This window comes from Heliangelus exortis, chromosome 1 (genome assembly GCF_036169615.1).
Source record: "Heliangelus exortis chromosome 1, bHelExo1.hap1, whole genome shotgun sequence".
Lineage (NCBI taxonomy): Eukaryota > Metazoa > Chordata > Aves > Apodiformes > Trochilidae > Heliangelus > Heliangelus exortis.
This window is the reverse complement of record NC_092422.1, coordinates 126,067,474-126,080,687: the sequence shown is the minus strand read 5'-3', so window position 1 is coordinate 126,080,687 and position 13,214 is coordinate 126,067,474.

Here is a 13,214-nt window from a genome sequence, read left to right as displayed (position 1 = left end):
AACTAAAGGAAACCTTTAAAATGCATGCTAGCATTAATTGTTTAGCCACCAGAGCTTTGCTGCTAGAACTGAACCACTACATTATGGGATTTTATTTGACTCTGGCCAAGAGTATATCAAAGCAGATTGTGCAACATTCTGTCTTTATTGTTTCTGTATAAACATATTAAATAGATTTTTAATAAGAACTTCAGGATGCAGAACTTTATTAATAAGAAACAGCGAATTTATGCATGTTTTGTTAGTGACTCTAAGAAATTCTGATTCTGGGAAATGTGCAAGATTAAACCTAAACATTCTAATTCTGAACATGACCAGGATTAAGTTTAGTGAGGCTGTGCCAGCTCCACTGCAGGCTGTCAGAAAAGATGTCTCTTGTGAATACATATGCTTCTGCCCATTCGTTCAAAGCACACTCTTCTCTTTTTACTGTGTTCTCTAACTTGATTCCAGGACAGTTCCCTTCTTTTTCCCACCCTTGTTTTCTCTTTCTAGTCCCATTTTTCTGGCACATATGTATCTTTATTTCATTCTTCCTGGCTTTCTTCTCTGCATATCTCTTCCTTACAATTGTCTTCCACTTATAGTCTGTCTTTCTGAGCTCTGCATTCCTTTTTTCATCTCCTGAGATGACCTACCTTCCCTGCTCACTACCATGTCTTGTCTTGTCCCTACTGCTTTGAGAGACTTGTCTCTCTCTTATCTCTGGCCTCTCAAACCTTGCCATCTGTCTGTGTCATGCTCCACTAACTGCAGCTGTAGATCATAACCGGTCCCAGTACCAGACTTACAACACCCTGTAAATCATTCTTTCAGTTTTTCCTTTTTTACTGACCTAGAGGCTCACAGGAATGTGGGTACTTGCCCAAGTGGTCTTCCACTAGACACCATAACCAGAATCACCTGCTGGTTAGAAATTTGGATATTTATGAACTGTATGTGCTTAAATTTCCCCTTGTATTCTGAATGAGTTTCCTGGGTACCCAGTCCTTTAGAACCGCCACAGCCTTGACAGGATGGAGTAGCTGATTCCTGTTCTGAGATCATATGTCCCAGTAACTTTTTCCTTTCACAGTCCAGGCTACGTGTGTTCCCTCTTGAATTCTGCCTTGCACAAAATTTCACCTCCCCCATCTTCTTGCTCAAGGGCAGAGTAGTCCAAATTCCCTTTCAGTATTTGGCACACCTGGATTCAATTCCTATCTCTTCTTTTGGCCTGGCCTGTGAAGACCACTTGGGAGTAAGGCTCTCCTTACTGATGTTTGTGCCTTTCTCTCCTGCTGAGCCAGTTGGCTAATGCAAGCCTTGAGCCCACGATTTGATTCAATGCATAGGCAGTGTGCATAGTGGGAGAATTTGGACTGAAATGTGAACTGGAAGTCTGTGCTAACATGACAGCCCAGAGGTACAATTTCAGTCTCTCCTGTTGCATCTGTTCCATTTTGCAGGGAACAGTTTTATTTCCCAAGGGAGAGAAGAAAGTGGATGAGCGAAAGAGAGAATGTCTTCCATACTTGTGAGTCTGCCAGCTGGAATGGCAGCATATCAAAAAGAACATAATACATATGTAATACAATATAAGTGTCTAAACGACATGAATGTCACAAAGGGAGAGCGCCCTCCTTTTAAATGTGTCAGAATTTAGGTTGTTGCAGAAACTGATGAGGATGTAATACACAAAAGCCGGAGAATATAGATGAAACAATAGATGTATGATCATGTATTTTTATATGTTGTCTCTACATGTATGTGACAAATAATTATATGACTTTCCTGTAACCCCTTCTGAGTTATGCATTTTCTTAAGCATATCATGAGGACTCCTAAGGAAAATGCTGATAGATTCTTTTAATACTATTTGGGTGTTGAACTGAGTTAAATAAATTTAAAAGGATTTGGTCTTTTTAGGTGAAACTGTAGAAAAGAGAAAGGCATCTATAATCAAATGATGCATTTCTGGAAGAGCAAGAGGTGGTTAAGGTAGAGCTGAATAACTTTCAATATTCTAGATTAGTAGAGAGGAGTAAAACCTTTGATGCTCAGGAGCAGCAGCCTGAATTTCACTCAGTGGAGAATTCAGAGTGGGCATAGGAAGGTCAGAACAGTAGAAAAAAAAAAGTTTCTGTGTTTAGAGTACATTGTGCAAGGTAGATGTCAGACAATTGAAACAGAAAACGTGTGTCTGAGTAAACAAGTTCAGAGGTGGAGATATGAACAAATTTATGTGCATTCAAGAATAAATAAGAGCTGTCTTCTCTGAGGTAATGAAGTAAAAGAACAAGATTTTTTTAATAGAAAGAAATGGTTTCAGTTGGACTAATAAATTTTGTTTAAAAATTTAAGAATAGCTTAGGTGCTGAAGTCAGTGCTTGAAAGTGACAAAATTATAAATGCAAGCATTCCTGTGAAATTTAATTCACTCTTCACCCCCCTTATGACTGTGTGTTATGGCATAATATTAATTTTGTCATCATGGTTTTTTTTTTTCATCTGCTACTTGTCAGCCAAAGGTAAGGATTCTGGAATTTTGTTGAGGCAGAAAACAATCCTTTGCAGAGGAATAAAAAACTGAAGTAGTATTAGCATATCTAAAATTTCTTGGAATAGTTTAGGAAATTTTAATTTGTGCAGAGGAAAAAATATACTGAAGAGTGTGGGTGATTGGCAGAGTCAGACATGCTTCTTGAGTGGGTGTCACAGGGATACTGAGAAGGAGAAGGTGTAACTGACTGTCCTGTCATCACTGGGTTTAGTTACAGGTGATACTTAACAAAATGACAGGGTTTAATGTAAGGCAAAAAAGAGCTTAAGAATTAACAGAGTAACAAGTGGTGGGAGATAAGCTATGAGCATAAGGAAGCTTTGGGAAAGCCTGTAAAGAAAAGTCTGTAGAGATGGAAAAAAACCAAACCACATGTTTAACATCACAGCCAATGATGACAAAGATTTTCTTAGCATGAATACCGAATACACAAAGGTCCTGAATGCTTTCTCTCTTTTCTCCCTACCTATTCCCCATTTTGTTCGTTTGAATGATTTTGGACACAACAGCCAAAGGTTTCTATCAATGAAATCTGGGAATAGAAACCTGTCTGGTGTGCCTCTCACTTGAATCTCTCCGTAAGCAGGGATAAAATGCTAAAAGCATGAGTTGCATTGAACTGCAGAATCACGGAATTGTCACAGTTGGAAAAGACCTCTAACATTACTGAGTAAAACCGTCAACCCAGAAAAAAACACCGTGCCCACTAAAGCATGTCCTGGAGTGGCATGTCTACATGTTGTAGACATCATCCAGGAATGATGACTCTACCACCCCTCTGGGCAGTCCATTTCAGTGCCTGACCACTTTTTCAGTGAAGAAATTCTTCGTAATATCTAGTTTAAGCCTCCCCTGGCACAAATGCAGACCAGTTTCTCTACTGTTGTTGGGAGCAGAGGCCAACACCCACCCCACAACTCCTTTCAGGTAGTTGCAGAGAGGTATAAGGTCTCCACTCAGACACCTCTTTTCTAGATTAAACAATCCCAGTACTCTCAGCCTCTCCCCAGTGGGTTCAGTCTCTAGACCCTTCACCAGCTTGGTTGCTCTTCTCTGGGCACACCCCCACAACTCAATATCCTTCTTGTTGTGAGGGGCCCAGAACTGAACACAGTACTCGAGGTGTGGCCTCACCAGTGCAGAGTACATGGGAATGATGACTTCCCTTCTCCTGCTCATCACACTGTTGCTGATACAAGCCAGAATGTTCTTGGCTTTCTTTGCCACCTGGGCACACTGCTGGCTCATATTCAGCCAGGTATCAACCAATATCCCCAGGTCCTTTTCCTCTGGGCAGCTTTCCAGCCAGTCTTTTCCAAGCCTGTAGTATTGCCTGGGGTTGTTTTGACCAAAGTGAAGGACCCAGCACTTGACCTTGTTAAACTTTATGCAATTGGCCTTGGCCTATTGATCCAGCCTGTTCAGGTCCCTCTGTAGACCCTTCATACACTCAGGCAGATCATCACTCCCACCCAACGTAATATCATCTGCAAACTTACTGAGGGCGCACTCTGATCCCCTCATCTAGACCATTGATAAAGATACTGAAGAGGACGGGTGCCAAAACTGAGCCCTGAGGGAAACCACTGGTGACCAGCTACCAACTGCAATTAACTCAATTCAGCACAACTCTGAGCCTGGCCATCCAGCCATATTTTTACTGAGAGAAGAGTACACCTGTCTATGCCATGAGCTACCAGCTTCTCTAGGAGAATGCTGTGGAAGACAGTGTCCTAGGCTTTACTAAAGTCCAAGTGGTTAGATTTTCCCCATACACTAGGCGTGTCACCTGGTCATTGAAGGAGATCAGGTTGGTCAAGCAGGACCTGCCTTTCCTGAGCCCACGCTGGCTGGGCCTGATCCCCTGGCTATCCTGCACATGCTATGTGAGCTTTAGCAGGTCCTTAACTGTTTCCTCCTGTATTCTGGGGGCTTATTCTTCTCTCTGTCCTTATCTTCCATCTCAGGAAACTGAATACCCTGGGGCTAGCTGATCTGATTATTAAAAACGGATGCAAAGAAAGCATTAAGTATCTCAGCCTTTTTCTCATCCTTGGTTGCAACGCTCCCCCATCTCGCATCCATTCCATTCCCACAGGAAATTGGAAAGCGTTCAAGAATATGTGACTTTGCCAACAAAATGTAAATGATGACAAATGAGTAACAGGGATGGCTAGAAGAACTATTGTTGTACAATGTAAGTGAACCAGATTTCTGGGGGAAAATGGGACCTGGTTACTAGTCACCATTTACCATCTATAGTCCCCAGTGACAGATGACAAAGGACCAGAAGCAGATAAGCATGACCTGGAGCATGGATGTGTGACTTCTTAGATTACTATATCAGGAAAGGTTTTGGTTTCCTCAATCAAGAGTGAAATTCTAAGAAGAGCAGAGACAGAGCCACATGCCACAAAGGAGAGGAAGAACACCTTTGACCGCAGATTAGATAAATGTGTGAGGATGGCTTTAAACTGAGATTAGTGGCTTCCAATAGCACAACATTAATCAATATTATCTAGGCAAATGTGTAAACAGGATGAAAAAGTAGGGAGTTCTGGATATTCATAATAAGGTCAAAGAATGCAGAAGTAGGAAGTTGGTATGAGAATCTGAAATATCCTCAGTGTTCAAGCAGCACAGACAGTAAACCTGACAATTTGGGGTTCTTGATATGTTAGTCTTTTTTTAATTGACCAAAACAAAGACACTTTGAATGTCTCACATAACTACAATAACACAAATATGAGTACAGTTTTTTTAAGGACTCTTTATAAGAAATCAGAGGGGGGACATGTTGCTTTGGAACCATTTTCTCTGAGGTGTAGAATCTAGAATCATAGAATAGATTGGCTTGTAAGGGACATTTAAAGGTCATCTGGTCTAACAACTCTACATTGAGATGGAACATTTTCAACTAGATCAGGTTTTTCAGATCCCCATTCAACTTGACCTTGAATGTTTCCAGGTATACAAGTCTCTGAGAAACATACTCCAGTGCTTCACTCTTCTCATTGTAAAAAATTTCTTGTATCTAGTCTGAATCTAACTTCTTTTAATTTAAATTTTTTACCCTTTGCCCTATCGTTACAGGCCATACTGACAACTATAACCATTTTTCTTATAGACTCCCTTGAAGTACAGAAAGACCACAATAAGATTTTCCCAGAGCTTTCTCTTCTCCAACTATCCAACCACCCCAACTATCTCAGCCTTTCCTTATAGAAAAGGTGTTCCATCCCTATGATCATCTTTGTGGCCCTGCTCTGGACTCATTTCAACAGGTTAATGTCTTTAATGTTCTGATAACTCCAGAGCTGGAAGGAGTACTCCATGTGGCGTTTCACCAGAGCCCAATAGAGGGCAAGACTCACAGCCCTCAACCTACTGGTCACACTTCTTTTGATGCATCCCAGGAAATGGTTGGGTCTCTGCACTACAAGTGCACATTTCTGATCATGTCCATCTTTATCCACAAGGACCCCGAAGTCTTTCTCTGCAGAGCTTCTTTGAATCCCTTCATTTCCAAAGCCTGTATTGGTCTTAGGGGTTGGCCCAACCTAAATGTAGGACCTTGCACTTGACCTTCTTGAACCTCATGAGGTTCACATGGGCCTGTTTCTTAAGCTTGTATTGAGAGAAATAGAGTGGTAATTGTTGAAAATCTCTGGATATTGATTATTGAAGAGAAAAGCATACTCATGCACAGAACTTCTACTAAACATCACCAGTTTAAGAAAAATCTTTATTTGTGTGTCTCTGTGTAGCAAACCTAAGATTTGGTATTAATGTATAACCTGAAGATGCTTGCTGTGGCATGGGGGATTTCCTGGAAAATCAGACTATGCCAGTATTAGTAAACTAAACAGTCCCAGAAGTGCTCTGGGACACAGGGGTCCAGTCAGCTTCTCTGTGAAATCAGAATGGTCATTAGCATGTTTTCAGTCCATAGCATGGCTGGAAGTGCTCTTGATACCCATTGGAGTGGCAGCCATTTGGTGACATAAGTCACCTCTGTTCTGAATCTGCAACAGACTGCTGTGGAATGGGGAAACCCCAGAGTGTGGCCAGTACTAAGGGCAAACATTTCCTCATGAAGGAAAGGAGGTAAAGGAGTAGATGCATGCTTCAGTCAGCCACTTGCTTTGGTGAGATGAGGGAAAAACAGACTCACAAAAGGACCATGCTGTGGAAAGACTGGGATTACAATCACTGGGCTGTAGCACCATCATAGTTATATCAATTCTGTCAAGACTGATGTTTTGGAGAACATGTAGTGCAGTTACACTCAGTGCTACTGGCTGTGGGTAGCCATGGACAGAATGAATTGCCAACAGCTGCCCAAGCATGCTTTGACATCATCTATCATTTGTGAATGGCATGTGTTTGACTGGCAGTGGCTGGGAATGTGGTATGTTTAGTTACCTGGAGGAAGAGCATAGTAATCCCTGTGCACCAGCCCCTCTGGCATTAGGCTTGAATTTCTCCTCGTTGGAGTTGTTTCTCCTTTGGAGTTGGTGAGAAGGGAGTGGCAGGGAGAGATGGAGGAGAGTGAAGTGAGGTGTACCTGAAGCTTTCTCCCTCTACCAGGATGTTGCTGCTTTTCTTCTCCTGGCTGTCAAACCTGTTCAATGACTCATGTAGTGGGTTTCCCTGAAGCCAAGCTTACACGCCATCAACTTTTTCAATTTCTAATATGGTTTTGCCCCAGTACAATAGTATTTACCACAATACATTTAGCAAAACTCATTTTGCAAGAATTACATATATTTTCTCTGTCCTACTTAACCTAAACCCATTCTTGAGGAGAGTGGAGAAAGGGGAAGGCCTCATCTAGGCCCTCAGTCATGAGCAAGAGGTTTTATAATTTTGGTTTTCTAAAAGAGCAGTGGTGTTCCCTACTTCATCTGCACTTTGACTACAAGCAGTAATAGATCTTACTCCAACCCAGTGAGAGGCTGGTAGTATACAAGAAGTTAAGGAAGCAGAAAGATTTATTAGTTGTTAGAAATAACTAAACAATGGGACTGTTTACTGGCAAAGCTAAAAGGTATGTCATTGACAGTTCCTCAAAACATGCTAGATGAATATGCATCAAGAATGTTTTTAAGAATGGTTGGTTTGTCCTTGGGGCAGTGGACTGAATTAGATGATACTTCAGAGTTCCTTCCCCTTGTTTATTTGATAACTCTTGTTCTATTCTAAATATAGAAATGCATGCAAGAAAAACAAACAAACAAACAAACAAATAAACAAACCCACAACATTTTTTGGTCTTTAATTTAGCATTATTTTATTTACACACCAGAAAGTACAGGGAGCAGCTAAGAAGACTGATTCCTTCCAGGAAGACCAAGTTCATGTATGAGAGTGACATGAAAAGAGGCAAAAGGTAATATAAACATTTAGTATTGAAACACAGAGCAAAATAAAGAGTAGAATATTTTTTGAGGAACTGTTACTATTTGCTATCAATAATAACCAGACAAAAATATTGCAAAACAAAGCCCCGAGTTTTGTTTGCATAACCAAAGCTGGCTGTCAAGTTCAGGATTACTAAATGAGGAAAAGATTTAAAGGGTGTAATACCAACACCCTTTTAAAACAAGTTCTTGCAGAACCTTTGATAAAGAAGTCAATGAGTCTGTATAAGCCCCTGGACATCTACAATTAGCTAAACTGAAGAAGATGAAATAACTAATGAGGGACAAAACATTGAAAATGTGTTTGAAAACATGTGTTTGAAAATTGACTCTGTGTTTATTTAGCATACACTTCTAATGCTATGAGACTATTACTTTTATCATATATTTAACACTTACTCAAGATGAAAATATTGAAACACAACAACATCTATTAGCCACCATATATAGTATCTGGAGTAAAGAGCCTATAAACTACAATGAAACTATTTGAAAAATCATGTTTCTAACTTCTTTGGATTTAATAACTGGAAAAGTAGAAGACTTTTAACATATTTCATAGAAGTATGATATGAATAGGCACAGCTAAAGCTTCATCTCCCTTGTTTAATGCAACAGTTTTATCCTGACCTGCGGCGACCCCACTTTCATTTTTAACTAATTCTTATTAGAGGAGAGAAAGACCATAATTTAAATCAGGAATGTAGCTTTGTGAATCGGATAAGTATGATATAAAGAAAGATCAGGGTTTTTTTCATGGTATTGAGTAAAGACAGAGTTTGCATTCAACTAGAAAGTTCAGTCCTAAACACTGGGAGCCTCAGGTCTACAGCCTGCAAGGTTCTGCCTTACATCATTTCTATAAAATAAGTCTGTGTGGGACAATGAGTGTATTTCTCAGTTTAAATCTAGCAGCTAGCATATGGTAAGCCATATTTAATTTTCTTCAAAATGATGAGAAATGTATTAAAACAAGAAATGTCAGGGGTGAAAAAGGTCTTGTATTTATGCAGCTTACGAACATTGTAGAAAGAGATGTGTTTATACTCAAAGAAAGAAGTGGATTTAAATTAAAAACGTTTTCTGGATGCAAGTCTGAACAGTGTTCACAAAGATGCACTTTAAATAAGACCCTCAAATATAAATATTAATGCACTAAACCAATATGTTGTCTACTACTCTGCCAAGGAAAATTATCACAGTGGAAAGTAAGATGGTTCTCCTTCTGCTAGGAACAGACTAAATCAGAGGTCTCCAAATAAGAACATTAAGTGAGACTTGGAGAAAGAATGACCTTGAAACTCCAAAACGTGTGGCTGCTTCCTCATGTTGTGGGCACAGTGGAGGAATAATGTTGGCCTGGGGTGCCATTCACTTCATCTTCCACAGTACGTCTGGCTTACAGTAAACTCCCCAAAGTAGGGACTGCAGTACCTGACCCTTTTGTGACTGGATTAAGTTAGGGATCTTAAAGCTAAGGCTTCAACAAAAATTCTTTTGATTTGCTGAACAAATAGAACAGGACAATTACCCTCTGAAATTAAGTATCAGGGTTAGGTATTTAAAAGTAAATATCTCCCTGACAGGCTGCTGTAAAAAGAAAGCAAAGCCAGGCCTATATTAGGAGTTTTCATTATTTTGAATGGATATAAATAAAGTTTAAATGCCATATATTTGGCTTAAAATATGTGTAATTGGTTTCTATTTATAACATCTACTGAGATGGAGCACCTTTCTCTTCTTAAGCAAGGAATTTCTTAAGTGCAAAGTCCTGCCCTTTTAGTCCACTTCAGATTTAAAGCTAAATACAAATGCAATTTTATACAAGGTTGAGTCCAGAAAACAATCTCTCGTATCAAAAGCAACAAATAGAGAAGAATGAGACAAGAAGTGTTGCTCATCTTGGAATATATTTTTCTTGAAAAGCCATTCCTGCTGATCAGTACCTGCTTCCCCTGCTTTGCCTCATACAGCATTGCTTTCTTTATTTAAATAATTTTATCTGAGAGAAGAACAGCAGATGCTCAGTGAATTACATTTTATGTCTTTTGATAATTTGATTTTTTAAAGGAAACAGGAAATATATTCTTTTGTTTGAAAGAAAAAGACTGGTTCACTTCTCCCCATCTTCTTATTCAAATGTCATGGATCAGAATTCTTCTACAGAAAAATGCCTAAAAATATGTGATGTATGTTTTCATTGGGGTTTTTTTGGTTTGTTTTTTTTTTTCATTTCATATTAAGACAGTTCAATGCATCTATTTAAAGACATGAGAGAAAAAAAAAAAAAAAAAGGAAAAAAAAAAAAGATTCCCAGAAGAGAAACTGCTAGGATTAATAGTTGAATAATTTGTTAATGGTTTTGTTTTAGAATTATATGAAAGGGATTACAGCAGGAATCTGGAAAGCATCTCCTTATTGTTTTTATAAAATAAGATTTCCCATTCATTTTAATGGTTTCCTCTTACTAAATGCTTAATACTGTATTCCAATGCTTTTAGATGGAAAGAGTAAATGCCCTACTAAATTTTGAAATACATTAGTGACTGCCAGAATCTCATCCCTGTAGAAAATTATATTTCTGTATATACACAATGGAAATCTAAGTATACTGTCAAGATGATCTGAGATCATCTCATACTTACAAAGACCAGCCTGAATTAATGAAGAGAGAGTAATTAAATGAAAGCTTAAAAGGTAAATAGGTTAAAAAATCACAAGTAAATGTAGAACAATGTTAAGCAATGACTTTTAGAATATTGTCAATGTGAACTTTTAAAAATATCTACTTGTGTTACTAACTAACACACTATAGACAGGTAATTAATTTGTTTTATAGCAAGCAAGTATAATACCAAAAATTCTACTGTAATGGAAATATTAAACTGAGATACTTTGCTGTAGACTTAGCTTCAGAAAGTCTGCAGTATGTCTCAACTTGCTGTGTTTAGTGTGATTTCAGTGCAGCAGATCAAAAGTATTTTTACAGAAAAAAAGAAGTTAAATTATCCTTGGTGTTTGAAGAGTACAATTTACATAGTTGTCTTACCTATTTCAACTTAATCAAAAGTGTAAGTCTTTGAGTACAAAACAATCTAAGCAATAAAGGGCCTGCCATCAACTGCCTCATAAAAATTATGAGTTAAACACATGAATCCACCTTCTGGGCAATAACATGTTCTCTCTGAGGTGGGAGGCCAAGTGAGAAGGGATTAATTACTTAGCAGTCTGTCTAATTTTATTTTTATTATTCAGAATGAAACTTATTTTTCACCTTTGACTGGATATTAAGTGTGCTGTAAAGCTTAATAACTTTGTAGATGAAAGGCTTAATAACATTAGAGAGGAGAGCGTTTATGATGATTCAAGTAGCTCTAACTTATTAATATTCCACAACTTTGTCCAATCCTTTATCCTTATCAAAGAGTTATAGTACCTGTCTCATGTGTGCTCAGCTGACCTTTTCCTGTGCAACCATGAATGTTGCTTAAAGAAGATTGATGTTCTGGCATTTTTCAACTGTTGAATGGGAAACTGGACAAAAGCCAATAACTCACTTATGCACAGTCCATCAATGCTACTTTTACATTTCCTCCTGAACATTTTTCTGTCCTTCCATCTTGTCCCAGATTAGTCTTTCCGAAACTCTTTTTTTGCTCTAAGCACATGTAAAGAATATTTTCCTAACCATTTTGATCATGCTTTCATTTCTTCTCTATGCCTTTTATAGCTTTCTTCTCCTTTATTGTACTGAGAGATGGGTCTCAATACAATGCAGAAGAAGGCCTAATCTCTAGCCAAAGCCCTACATGGGCAGCCCTCACTCTGTCAGTCATGTCTCATTTAATCTTGAAAATCTGGTTCTGCACTCTGATCAGTTTGTGGTGTCAGCATCTATTTCACAGTTGCTCAATTTTTTAAGTAGTAGTTCTATTTTTCTTGGCCACTCACACTCACATGGATTGCTTTTCTGAGATTTCTGAATATACAGCTAATTCTTCCTCTTCTCAGTTCTCCAAATTACTTTGCTGTGTGCAAAAAAGGTTAGGCAGACATTCTAGAATGAGTTGCTAGCATGAATGTTAGGGGAAAAAATCTATATCTAGGTGTGGAGACTATACAAATAAAGAAATAATGACTTGAAGAAGAAATTATGTTTACAACATAGTTGTACATCATAATGGAGTACCATATTTGGTCTTTTTATACATTTTAAATATTAATTTTAAAATACTGTAAAATTAGAGAAAAGTATAGCAGCAAAACACAAAAAATATTTTAATATCAGAAAACTGCCTTGCACTGAGAAGCTCAGCCTGTTCTTATTATTAAAAATGAAGTCAAGCAATGACTTGGTAAGACTTTGCTCACATGGAAGTGAGCATGAATGAAACTTGATATATTTTCTAAGTATAAATGAGGCTCATGTTTTTAAAATTTAGTTAAATGAATTGCTTTAAATCCTTCCAACTCTTAGAGTTTTTATTGCCAAAAGCTGAATATCTTTATTGACTATGCTCTAAATAAGTGCCAATTATGATATCTGATGTGTTGACTAGTTCTGCAGTCTGTAGGACTCATCAGTCTAGTACAATTGTATTAGTTAGTTAAGATTTGTAACTAAAAGCAATATTTCTCTAAGAAATACATAAAAATCTTAGGTATTGCTGATCACAGCAGTTTCCCTTTTGTCCAAATAATTTCCTTATGACACAATCGTCAAGGTAGTCAAGGTATAATTTTTTTTGTAGAGAGACATAAATTCAGCTGCAATTTGTTGGCTACATTATCTTTCTTCTTTGCTGTGAAAAGTGATTTTGATACTTTAGTTCTAACAATATGGGTACCTTTTTTTTCTTTTTTCTTTTTTTTTTTTCTTCTTCTTTTTTTCTTTTTTTTTTTTTTTTTCCCTTTTTTTTTCCTTTTTTTTTTTTTTTCCCCAGTGAAGCTATGTACTAATTTACAACAGAGCCTTTCCACAGAAAGTCTGCATATTCTCACTCTGTGGAAACATGAGAGAGCATATCCTTTGGAGAGAGAGGAGTAACCTCCCTAGCATTTATCAGAATGTGCCTCAGGGTAAGAACATTGCATAAGGGTAGTTCCTGAAGAGAAACTGATGTGGCAAAGATTCAAACATCAGTGTACCTTAGAATAACTTGTTTGTCTGCTCATGTCTTTAATTTTCTAATTTCAGGAATATTTTCAAATGCATTTGTTCACAAGCATTATGATGGCTACTAGACTTC